A 9392-nucleotide genomic window follows, 5' to 3' on the forward strand; every position below is an offset into this window, starting at 1 on the left:
AGAGAACCTCTTCCACTTATGTCCGTAACACTTGAGAGTTGAGGACGCCCTGGCTTTTGCGAGAACCTCTCTGCAGTCAGCCGGGATATCGTACCCCCCAAACTCTAGTGCCGCAGGAGCCAGGCCTGCAAGTTCAGAGACGCCGGGTCGTGGTGTAGGATGGCGCCTCCTTCTCTGGAGAGAAGATCCGGGTCTGCCGGTAGCTTGATGGACGGGGACGTTGACAAGTCCAGAAGGTCCGGGAACCAGATCTGCCTCGGCCACGCCGGTGCGACGAGGATCATCCTGCACCGGGACCTCTTGAGCTGGTTGTTTAGTCGAAGCAGCAATGGAAACGGAGTGAACGCGTACAGGTATAATCGGTCCCAGGGGAACGAGAACGCATCGCCCATGCTTCTCGGCTGGGGGAACCTGCTGGCGAACCTCTGACACTTTGAGTTCGTCGCTGTTGCGAACAGGTCGATCTGGGGTTTGCCCCATCGTCGGAAGAGTCGGTCCACCTGATCCTGGCGCAGTTCCCACTCGTGACACGCGCGCAGCTCCCTGCTGAGCGAGTCGGCGATGGTGTTGCTTTCTCCCACCAGGTGGAAGGGAACCAGGAACATCCCCTGGGCGACCGCCCAGTGCCACAGATCCTGTGCTTCCTTGGAAAGGGCTGGGGATCTGGTGCCTCCCTGCTTCCGTATGTAAAACATCATCGTGGTGTTGTCCGTGAAGATCCTCACCACCTTGCCTTTGAGGGACGGGAGGAACGATCTGAGAGCCCAGAACACGGCTCGAAGCTCCAGGATGTTGATGTGCAGAGACTTCTCCTCCGGAAGCCAGAGGCCTCTTGCGTGGAGATCTCCTGTGTGGGCGCGCCAGCCTTCCAGTGAGGCGTCCGTAGTCACCGTCACCTGGTACGACGGCGTCTGGAAGTCCGTGCCCGCCGTGAGGTGAGCTCGAGAGCCCCACCATTGAATCGCCCGCCGGAACGCTTCGCTGAGAGGGATCCTGTCTTCGAAGGTGCCCATCGCCTGCATCCAACGGGCGTCGAGGAAATCTTGAAGCGGGCGCATCCATAGTCTGCAAAGGCGCACGAGATAGATGCAAGAGGACATCATCCCCAGGAGAGACTTGATGGACCTCACCCTGGCCACGTCCGTGGCTAACAGGTGTTGCACCTTGCCCAGAATGGTCTTCGTCCATTCCTCCGACGGTGCCGCCAGGCGCCTCACTGTATCGAGCTTCGCTCCCAGAAACAGGGCCACCTGCAACGGAATCAGGTGAGACTTCGGGTAATTTATGGCAAATCCCAGTTCTGTGAGTAGCCGGACGGTGCTCGCAGTGTGTCCGACGGCGAGTTCCCTTGTCTTTGCGCGGATGAGCCAGTCGTCCAGGTAGGGGTAGACGTGAATCCCCTGCAGACGCAGCCGTGCAGCCACCGGCGCCAGGCACTTGGTAAAGACCCTGGGCGCCGACTTCAATCCGAACGGCAGAGCTTTGAATTGGTAGTGGCGTCCCTGGACGACGAACCTGAGAAACTTCCGGTGACTTTTTAGGATGGGAACGTGGAAGTACGCATCCTCCAGGTCCAGCGACGATAGGAAGTCGCCTTCCTCCAGCTGTCCCAACACGTGTTGTAGAGTGACCATCCTGAACTTTTGTGACCTGATGTATTTGTTCAAACGACGAAGGTCCAGGATGGGGCGCCAGCTGCCGGTCTTCTTTCTGACGAGGAAGTACCTTGAGTACAGAGCCCCAGAGTCTCTTGGGGATGAGCTCGATGGTGCCTTTTCTGAGCATCGCTCGTACTTCCAACAGGAGTTGTTGAACATGATTCTCCTTCCTGGCCACAGGTGGAAAATGGGGGCACTTCCTCAGGAATTCGATAGAGTGTCCTCTTGCCAGGGTATCCAACACCCAACGGTCGGTGGAGATGGTCTCCCACACGCCGACGAACTTCGTCAGCCGGCCTCCCACCGGGGTGTTTTGGTGGGGGCCCGACACCACGGCCGGTTCAATCTTGCTTGGAGGTGGTGGCCTTACCGCCCTGGCCTCCCTGCTGACGGCGGCGGGACCCTCCCTGCTTGCCGCGACCCCTGTATGCTTCTTGAGACGAGGAGCGAGCCGCCTGGCGGTAGGACGATGAACCGCCGCTGGATCCCTTGGAACCCCCTTGTCTGCCTCCGGCGCTCCGAAAGGGCCATCGCTGCTGGAGGGTTCCTAGAGCTCGGGCCGTCTCCGTGTCAGTCTTTATGGCCTGGAGCGATTCGTCCACAGCCTTGCCGAACAAGTTGTTGCCGTCGAACGGCATGTCCAAAACTCTCGTCTGGACGTCTTGACGGAAATCAGTTGCTCGGGGCCAACCTCGTTGTCGCAGGCAAACCCCGTTGCCCAGCTGGCGAAAACCGATATCGGCGATGTCTGTCGCCACCGTTATGGCGTGGTCAGACGCCACCTCGCCTTCTTGAAGTATTTCCAGGGCCTCGGCCCTCTTGTCGTCCGGCAGGAAGTCCAAAATGGGGGCCAGCTTAAACCATAGTTCTCTGTCGTAACGGGCGACGATAGCAAGGGCGTTGGCCGCCTTGATTGTCGTCGCCGCCGACGAGATAATCCGTCGTCCCATGGCGTCTAATTTCTTTCCCTCGCCGTCCGGTGGGGAATTTGCTGTCGAGGCTCCTGAGCCTGCGTCCTTCTTAGCCGCCGCCGAGACAACAGAGTCTGGCGTTGGCTGGGCCCTGAGACACAGGGGAGCCGTGTCGGGGACCCGATACTTTTTCTCGTATCGGTCCCGTTTGGCCGGTGCTGTGAAGGGGTTCTTCAGCACTGATAGGCCTTCCTCCCAGATGTCGATCAGGGGCACCGCGATGACTGATTTTCTCTTGGCCTCCCTACGCTGGTAAAGGAAACCTTCCTTTTTGCGTTCTTCTGGGCAGAGTTGGAACAACTCCGACGCCCTGGATATCATGGCATGGAACGAGCCAATTTCGTCGGGCGGGGAGGCCCGTGGGGCGGGAGACGGAAGGTCCGTTCCGTCGTCTGCACCGTCGTCTTCAGAGCCCGTCGTCGTGCCTACCATATCGTCGTCACCCGGTTTGGGAGAGGATGAGGAGGGGACCGTAGGTCTTGCGGGAGCGACGGGAGGAGAGGGATGGATCCGTCGTCGCTTGTTCGGAGGGCTTTCCGACGGGCCAGGTTGGGGTTCCTCCGGCCTGGGCCGTGGTAATCTCGTTCTGATCTCAGAGCATAGGGACTGGATCGCCAACAAGATGGCCGCCGAGCTATCCTGAGGCTCGGGTTCCGGCTGCACTGGACGGGAGGGCTGTTCATCCTCGTCGTCCTCATCCTCCTCGATTACGTCCAGGGGATCCTCCTCACGGGATCGAACCTTCTCGAAGCGAGCTTCGAGGTGTTTCACGACCTCAGTCAGTTCCTCCTCCGAGGCTGATTCCGAGCTCGAGATGTCCACCGTGCCCCCCCCCCCTTTTTTGTCACGGGGGACTTGACAACGGGTTGAAAAGTGGATTCCCTCCTTGACGGCAGGGAAACTCTAGTTCCGGAGGTGGCCTCCGTCGGCGGGGTCTCTGCCGGCACGGCCAGAGTCGCCGCAATCGCCTCGATAGAGGCCTTAGCTTGGTGGGTAGGGGCCTTGACCGCCCTAGGCGCGACTGGGGCCTTCTCCTTGGGGGGACGGTCAACGCCTCGAACCCCCTCATCCGAGCTCGGACGGGGCTTCTCCCGAAGCTTACCCGGAGCATCAGACTTTCTCTTCCCCGAACCAGAGCGCTGACTCGTGGTTGACGGTACCGGGGAGGAAGCGCCCTCCTTGGCGACCAAAGAGCCCGACCTTTCGGCGCTCCCGGAGCCCGCGGACTTGCGGTGCTTGGCCTGGTGTTGGGCCCCCGTCGCCGGGGCGCCCGCACAGGACTTAGAAGCCCGCTCGGACCCTTTCTTCTTCTCTCCAGCCTTCTCCAACCAGCTGGCAAGGCGGGATCGACGGTCTTTCATGGTCCGCTCCGACATGTTCTTACAGAACTCACAGTCCTTCTCTACATGCGTCTTATCCCTGTGGAGGCAGTAGAGGCACCTCGAATGTTCGTCTTCTTTAAAGACATTTTGCAACCCGCATCCAGGGCAGTTCCGAAACAGCTTGGATCCGGGCGACGAACCCTTGTCCTGGGCCATGTCCAAGTAGGCCACAAGTCTTCTGGAATGTTCCAAGAAGTAGATTCGATGAAGTCTTCACCCTTGAGGGGCGTAGAAGTTCCGAAACGGATCCCCGTTAACGGAAGAATGAAACGGTGGAGCTTGAGGCTCGAACCGGAAAAAATGAGACAAGTCTCTTGAAAAAGCGCGAAAAAGTAGCTAAAAAAGCTCGAGAGCTATGCACGAGGACTCCCAACACAAGAACGTGCGGTAAAAATCTGAGGATGGCTGCCAGAGGCGGGGCTTAGGGAGAGGGCAGTCATTGGCTGTGGTCAGTATGACACAGAGATCAGTGATTAGTTATTACTACGAAAGACAGATCAGAAACGAAACTGATACTGGTTTTTTCTTTACCGAGGATTCCCAGCCTGACGACAGGGAATATTCATGAGCATGTGAATCCATGCCAGACCCCATGCTGGAGAAGTAACTTGTTCCTTCTCCAGCATGGGGTCTGCCATGGATTCACATGCTCATGAATACAAGAATACATAGCAGTACACACATGCACAACCACGGGAGGTGGCAAGTCTCAACATTAAGCATTTCAACAACTCAACATTAAGCATCTCTTACCTCTTCACCAGGCTCACCTTCAAGCGAACAGGTTGCGCAATCCCGGTCGACGCAGTAGATTCTCGTGAAGGTGTGCCTCGACCTCCACGTAGCAGCCCTGCAGATGTACAGCAGGGGCACACCAGACGGGAAAGCCGTGGTAGCAGCGATCGCTCTGGTTGAATGGGCTCTCGGACGGCCGCGCAACGGTCGGTTTGCCAACTGGTGACAGTGCATGATGCAGCCAGAGAGCCATCTGGAAATGGAAGCCTTCGAGAGGGCCTTCCCTTGGTTCACAGGGCCAAAGTTCACAAACAGCTGTGACGTCTTCCAAAGACTCTTCGTGCGGTCTAGCGCTCTAGACAGATCCAGCGAGTGCAAAGTCCTCTCAGCCGGCGACGAAGGCGACGGGAATAAAACAGGTAACACCAAGGGCTCGTTGAGATGGAAGTCCGACGGCACCTTGGGCATGAAGGAGGGGTGCGTCCTCAGCACTACCCTAGTCTCGTGGAATGTCAGATATGGAGGTTTACAGGAGAGGGCCTGGATCTCTCCCACTCGTCGTACGGAGGTAATGGCCACAAGAAACGCTGTCTTCCACGATAGGAACTTCAACGGTGCCGAATGCAAAGGCTCGAATGGCAGACCCATGAGCCTGGTCAGCACCACGTTGAATTTCCACACCGGGGTCAGAGCCTTCACCGGCGGGAACAAGCGGAACAGTCCTTTCATGAACTCCTTCACCAGGCGATGAGACCACAGCGACGACAACCCCAGAGTTCTGGTGTAGCGGGAGATCGCCGCTAGATGGATTTTGATGGAGGCATGAGCCAGCCCTGCCTTGGCCAGCGACAGCAAGTACGGCAGCACTTGAGGGGCCATAATCCGCAGAGGGTTGGTCTTCTGTGCACGGCACCAGACAGAGAACCTCTTCCATTTATGTCCATAGCACGTAAGAGTCGAGGACGCCGTGGCCTTTGCAAGCACCTCCTTGCAGTCCGCCGGGATATCGTACCCTCAGAACTCTTGTGCTGCAGGAGACAGGCCTGCAGGTTCAGCGATACTGGGTCATGATGTCGAATGGCGCATCCTTCCCTGGCGAGAAGATCCGCATCCGTCGGCAGTTTGACTGGGGGGGGGGACGCTGACATGTCCAGAAGGTCCAGGAACCAAATCTGCATCGGCCACGCCGGTGCGACGAGGGTCATCCTGCACCAGGACCGTCTGAGTTGACTGATGAATCGCAGCAGCAACGGCAATGGTGGGAACGCATACAGGAACAGGCCGTCCCAGGGAAATGAGAAGGCATCGCCCATGCTCCCCGGCCGGGGAAACCTGCTGGCGAACATCTGGCACTTGGTGTTCGTCGCTTTCGCAAACAGATCGATCTGGGGACCATCGTCGGAATAGGAGATCCACTTGATCCTGCCGAAGCTCCCACTCGTGGCACGAGCGCAGCTCCCTGCTGAGTGAGTCGGCGATGGTGTTCTTTATTCCTGCCAGATGGAAGGGTACCAGGAACATCCCTTGGGCAACGGTCCAGTGCCACAGATCCTGCGCTTCCTTGGATAGGGTCGGGGATCTGGTGCCCCCCTGCTTCCTGATGTAGAACATCATGGTGGTGTTGTCGGTGAAGACCCTTACCACTTTGCCCTTGGGGGACGGAAGGAACGACCTGAGGGCCCAGAACACGGCTCGGAGCTCCAGGATGGTGATGTATAGTGACCTCTCCTCCGGGAGCCAAAGGCATCTCTGGTGTGCGCTCCCCATCCTTATAGGGAGGCGTCCGTCGTCACAGTTTCCTGATGTGCCGGGGTCTAGAAGTTCATGCCCGCTGCTAGATGCGCGCAGTTGCCCCACCACCGGATCGCTTGGAGGAAAGTCTCATTGAGGGAGATCCTGTCTTCGAAGCTGCCCGCCGCTTGCATCCAACGGGCGTCGAGGAACTCCTGCAGTGGCCGCATCCGCAACTTGCACAGACGCACGAGGTAGATGCACAACGACATCATGCCGAGCAGGGACTTGATGGACCTCACCCTGGCCACTTCCATGGTCAACAGTCGTACCTTGCCCATGATGGCTTTCGTCCTCTCCTCCGACGGTGAAGCCAACCGTGCCACTGTGTCGAGTCTGGCTCCCAGGAACAGGGCGTCTTGCGACGGTACCAAGTGGGACTTTGCAAAGTTGATCGAGAATCCCAGTTCTGTGAGCAGGCGGACGGTCTTCGCTGTGTGATCGAGTTCTCTTGACTTTGCTCGGATGAGCCAATCGTCCAGATAGAGGTATACGTGGATCCCCTGCAGCCGCGCCGCCACCGGTCAGGCACTTAGTGAAGACCCTTGGCGCCGACTTCAACCCGAAGGGCAGGGCCTTGAACTGGTAGTGCCGCACTTAAGAACTTTCGATGTCCTTTTCGTATGGGGATGTGGAAGTAAGCATCCTCCAAGTCCAGCGATGACAGGAAGTCGCCTTCCTCCAATTGTCCCAGCACGTGCTGAAGGATGACCATCCAGAACTTCTGGGACTTGATGTATTTGTTGAGGCGGCGCAGGTCTAGGAAGGGCCGCCAGCCGCCGGTCTTCTTTCGGACAAGGAAGTACCGCGAGTATACTCCGGAGCCCCGGAGCCTCTTTGGGAAGAGTTCTATTGCGCCCTTTCTCAGCATTACTCGTACCTCCAGAAGCAGCTGTGGCACATGGTTTTCCTTCCTGGCCACAGGTGGGAAACGGGGACACTTTCTTTGGAACTCCAGGGAGTGCCTGTTGGCCAGCACCCAACGGTCGGTGGAGATGGACTCCCACACGCTGATGAATTTCGCCAGCCGGCCTCTCACCGGGGTGCTCGGGTGGGGGCCCGGCGTCACGGCCGGTTCAGTCTTGTTTCGCCGAGGCCTTGCCACCTTTGCCTCCTTGGCGACGACGACGGTCCTCCTGTCTTGTTGCGGCATCTGTAGGCTTCCTGCGACGAGGAGTGGGCTGCCTGGCGGTACGACGAGGCATTGCCGCCGAATCCTTTGGAGGCACCTCGAGACTTGCCACCGGAGGTCCGAAAGGACTGCTGTCGCTGATGGAGAAAACCCAGGGCCCGGGCCGTCTCGGAGTCCACCTTGATGGCCTGCAGCGACTCGTCCACTGCCTTACCGAACAGGTTGTTCCCGTCGAAGGGCATGTCCAGTATCCTGGTCTGCACGTCCTGACGGAAATCAGTGGCCCTGAGCCAACCGCACCAGTGATGGCAAACGCTGTTGCCCATCTGGCGAAAGCCGGTGTCAGCGATGTCTGTGGCCACCGTGATGGCGTGGTCCGATGCCACCTCACCCTCCTGCAGGATTTCAAGGGCTTCTGCCCTCTTGTCATCTGGGAGGAAGTCCAGGATGGGAGCGATCTTGAACCACAGCTCCCTGTCGTAGCGCGCCACGATCGCGAGGGCGTTGGCTGCCTTGATGGTCGTCGCTGCCGACGAGATGACCCCTCGTCTCATGGCATCCAGCTTCTTCCCCTTGGCGTCCGGCGGGGAAGTGGAAGTTGATGCCGTCGCCCCTGCCGATTTCTTCTTGGCCTCGAATACACGCTGATTTCTTCCGCAGCTTGTATATTTCTGGCCGGTCTGATTTTTGATTCTGTTTTTCGCCCAAATGTTCCCCACTCATTTGTCGCTCCACAGGGATGGTTTTCCCCTCAGGGTTTACAAGAATAGCAGGCTATTTTACAGGATGTTTGTCGGCGGTTGAGAGAGCTCGGAGACTCACGTCTTCATCACTCTGCTGCTAGCCACGCCCTTCCAACACTAGCACGCAGTTTAGTCTTCACACCAGGTAGACAGAGTAATGACAAGCTAGCCCAAAGACGCTGCAATCCCTTTAGTGAGCCTAATGAGTTGCTTGTTCCCCTGGGCATAGAGTAAAAGCCCAGGAGTGTGTGAGGGCCAGGAGGTGAGAACCTGACCTCAGCCAGAAGAAACAGAACACAAACAAAGCAACAGCATGAACAGTGACATTCAATCAGTGGAAGAACTAATTGTATATCACTTACAATGCCAATTATCCTAAAAGGGGATTTTAACATAGCATGGGACCCCTCTAAGGACAGAACCAAAATAGCACAGGGGGCACAAGGGAAACCCTGGCCTTGGTAGACGCGTGGAGGGCGTTTGAAGGGATACCAGGAGGGGTACACCTTCTACTGGCATGCTCACCACAAGCACTCGAGGATAGATTATGTGTGGCTCTCCAGAAGTCTGCTGGGCCACACTACAGGGATCTCGGTCGAGACTATCATGCACTCAGATCACGCACCCATAACCCCAAACCTGAAAAGAAACCGACGACCTGCTGCCAAATCGGTCGAACAACTGTATCAAGCAAATTATCCGCCCCTCCTAGAAAGGATCAGAACGAAAATTATGGGGGCCCCTACCCATAACACTGCTATGTCAAATAAATGTTATAAAAATGGTCATCCTACCCCAACTGTTATACTACTTCTGAGCCCTCCCTATCCAGGTACTGGCCGCCCTATTCAGGTCTCTGCAAAAAAATGACGAGTAGATTCCTATGGAACAATAGAGTACCGAGAGTGGCTGCTAGAGTCATGGAAATGCCTACTTGTAAAGGCAGGTTGGGGGAAACGGACCTTAAAGTCTACTATCTG

The sequence above is a fragment of the Ambystoma mexicanum genome, chromosome 3p (assembly GCF_040938575.1).
Source record: "Ambystoma mexicanum isolate Mex_15411 chromosome 3p, UKY_AmexF1_1, whole genome shotgun sequence".
Taxonomy (NCBI): Eukaryota; Metazoa; Chordata; class Amphibia; order Caudata; family Ambystomatidae; genus Ambystoma; species Ambystoma mexicanum.